General features: G+C 41.9%; 1 gene segment (V, D, J or C); it reads left to right on the top strand.

Moving 5' to 3' along the window:
• Nucleotides 1-571: 571 nt before the first annotated feature.
• Nucleotides 572-1,969, top strand: LOC310807357 (Ig lambda chain C region-like; the record flags this gene model as incomplete). The annotated part of the segment is given in 2 exons: nt 572-740; nt 1,404-1,969.
• Between the last annotated feature and the right edge of the window lie 1,664 nt (nt 1,970-3,633).

Here is a 3,633-nt window from a genome sequence, read left to right as displayed (position 1 = left end):
ATAGACACATACTGCTTGTATGTATTATCTGCTGAAATGAATTTTAGCTATTTCAAGTGTCAAATATCCTTTTTTACAACTGACTATATTGACATTCTCTGGAAAAATTGTAAACTAATTGTTGAACGTTGCTTCAAGTTCATATCATTGTATTTTAAGGGTTATTCTGATGTTCCAAAGACCGTAACAAGTGCTACTGTTCTCATGTGGTCAGACATGTTATCAACAGCCTGTTCACTCATGCTTGGACTCTACAGTTCCTCAAATCAGTTAATGAACACTTCTGCTAAATGAATCTGGTGGGATTCCTCTGGTAGTGGTGTCTGTCCTCTGTGGCTTTACCACCAGTGTTAAGTCTGTGATCAGCATCTTAAATAAAGGAATATACAAATGTATCAATATCACAGCTGCTGCTGCTCTCTTTCATGAGGACAATACAGAGGAATAGAAACAGTGGATCAAATGCTGGACTCTGGCTGCTGTGTGTCTACGAGACACCTGATGAAGACAAGAGGAAAAAGACAATCTGGATTAAAATCACAACATCAATGATATATATTTGTATTATTGACCCAGATCACATTCAGTGTATCATTTGGGGGTTGTTAAAGATTGTATTTGTGAGATCTGTATTGTGAGAGCTGTAGCATCACAACACAGAGAGGTTTTTGTACGGCCGTTCAACTACGCTCAATCACTGTGGTGGACTTTTGGTAGCGGCACCAGACTGGATGTTGGAAGTAAGTGACAAGCTCTCTTAATATTTCTTTCAGATCACATAACAGTTGGCTTAATGTTATCTTTTTACATACACTCTAAAAAATATCATTTTAAAGAATAATCTATTAAAAAATATAAAATATCCAATGATTATGAGTTCTAAAAGTTTTCATAAATGTGTTTAGGCTCAGCTTTCTTTTATAAAATTGTGTAGCAAAAAATGTCAAAATGAAATCATGGGTTTATTGTTGAAGATGTTCTAAATCTGACTCTGAAACAACTATTTCAATGTATCAGTTATTTCAGTCACCTTTGCATCATGTTCAATGTTGTGAACACTGTTGTTTGTATGAATTATGTTATTATTCATCATCCGACTTTATGCGATGTTTGATGTGTGCAAGAAACTCTCTGGAGAGTTTTAAAATATACATTATCTGAAAAAATCAATATTCTGGTCACATAAACAACTGTATGACATAGATCTACCACACTGATCTGGTTTAATGTCTGTTGGGGTCATCTGACTGTTTGTGTTTGACTTTTGGACATTCTCTTCACAAGATTGACAAAAGTAACGTTTACATTCATATTTTGAAGACGATTCTAAATTAATATATGTTCATACTCAGCATAAGTGCATTTTTTTACCGTATTTAATGTATACATTCTGTTTGGTCAAGGTAACCGTGCCCCCACCCTCACGGTCCTGCCCCCCTCTAGTGAGGAGCTGTCCAGTAAGAGTATGGCCACTCTGATGTGCCTGGCCAACAAGGGCTTCCCCTCAGACTGGACAATGAGATGGAATGTGGACGGGAACAACAAGGGGCAGGAGGCCAGCCGCGGGGTCCTGGAGAAGGATGGCCTGTACAGCTGGAGCAGCACCCTGACTCTCACTGCTGAGGAGTGGACCAAGGCAGGGACGGTGTCCTGTGAGGCCCTCCACACCTCCCAGCCTACGGTCACTCAGACACTGAGGAGAGACCAGTGTTCTGAGTAGGTCCCGTCACACCCCCGTGTGGAGAGTGGCTGAATTCCTCTGCTTTGACTCTGTTCTGTGCTCAGCTGTTCTCGAGCCTTCATGTGGACAAGCAGGGGCCTTTGCTTGAGCCCACGTGTCACCCCTCTCTGTAGACTGAGGTTTTATCAGTGTTAGCGTTGATGTGTTCTGCTGTTGTTAACTATTGACTGCTCATGTGTGCTTTCATGCTTGAATGTTGTTCAGAGGTCAATAAAGATTTCTCATCGAATCAGAAACAGTGGTATTTGTTTTTATTAACTCAAATGTAATATATATATATAATATAATTTGCTGTAACATAGCTTATTGTCAGGCATAGCTGGGCTATCATGATTCAGTATCACTGGCCATCACTGAAAAGATATTTAATCCATTCTGATACTTGCTATTACAGTAACATGTTGCAATACCCCAACTAGCTTCATTACGCAGTATCCTGTCAAATATTTTTTTTCTGTTTCATAAATTTGTTGAAAAGAAGATTTACACACACACACACACACACACACACACACACACACACACACACACACACACACACACACATATACAAACACTATGGGTTTATTCGTTTCTCAGTTTACCCCTCTGAGGATGGGTGAACATCTGGTGACAGTGCTGGTCTATTCTGGGAGTAGCAGAACCACCCCTCCCTGACTATGCAAATCTGAGTTTCACTCCCACAGTTCCCAGTCGACCAGTTTAACAGTTTCACTGTCTAAAATACCCTGGACTGGGCCAGATGTGAGGGACTCGACTGGTTTTATTACAATGTGGACTTTATCACTCCCACAGTTGGAAAGGTGTGTCTAAACGCTTGACTGGTTCTATACATTTTGTCATATTTTATTCCAAGATAAAGAGCCTCTCTCAGAAATAAATCAGTCAGTGTTCAATTATTAAATAGTTCTTTCCACTTCCTTGTGTCGTACAAATCTAGACATTTTTAAATTATTAGTTTTTTTTATTCAGATTTATCCCTTATCTTACCCTGTAGGTTGACTGAGAACATGGTCCTCTGTGGCTCAGTTGCTAGAGCATGGTGCTGACAATGCTTAGGTTGTGCATTTGATTCCCGCTAGGACCATATATACTGTATACTGAAACATGTGTGCACTCATTGCATTGGCAGTTGCTTCAAAAGTGTCAGCGAAACGGCATATAAAAGAACATATTGTCTTTTGCAGGAGAGAGGAGAGTTGCAGGAGAGAGGAGAGAAGAGGGGATGAATGACCCAATAGAAAGCAGGGGATGATTCGGCGGCCATCATAGTTTGAGGGCCAGATTGGGAAGTTAGCCAGGACATTGGTGTTAACATGCCTACTCTTGTGATAAGTGCCATCGGATCTTTAACGACTCGGGATTATCTGGTGAACGTGTATACTGTAACTACATGTTGTGTTTTCTCCACTATCCCTCTCTCTCCCTTTCTTTCCCAGTTTTCCCTTTATCCACCAATTGAGCCCTTTGCTTCGAACCATGGCCTCCTCTCTCTCCCTGCTGTCCCTGTATCTTCTGGTCTTTTGTGCCCTGGGTGGGGTCCATGGAGACAAACTCAGGGTGTTCGACGTTCACACCAGTGGCCAGGAAGGTGACCCCAGACCCGCAGTTCCTCCTTTAGTGGGGTGTTTTAGGTCAAAGAGGACGATGCTGACCCCTGGTGGGGGACGGAGTTCATGTCATGTTACAATGCAAGAGACAACCTGGCACTGGGGTGTGGGCCGAGGATGTGAGTTAGGACAGCTACCTTGCGGCCTGCCAAACACATGGGAGGTCTGGAACCCATTACAGACACAGCACCCTGGGCAAGGGAGAGGTCCAGTACTATTCCTATACTCTCAGCTAAACCAAGTCATCTCGATTTCCAAATGACATGTATGTTTTCCCTCCTT

Source organism: Argentina silus (assembly GCF_951799395.1).
Source record: "Argentina silus genome assembly, chromosome: 7".
NCBI classification, from domain to species: domain Eukaryota; kingdom Metazoa; phylum Chordata; class Actinopteri; order Argentiniformes; family Argentinidae; genus Argentina; species Argentina silus.
Note: the sequence above shows the minus strand (reverse complement) of the source record. Positions and strands in the feature narration are given on the sequence as shown.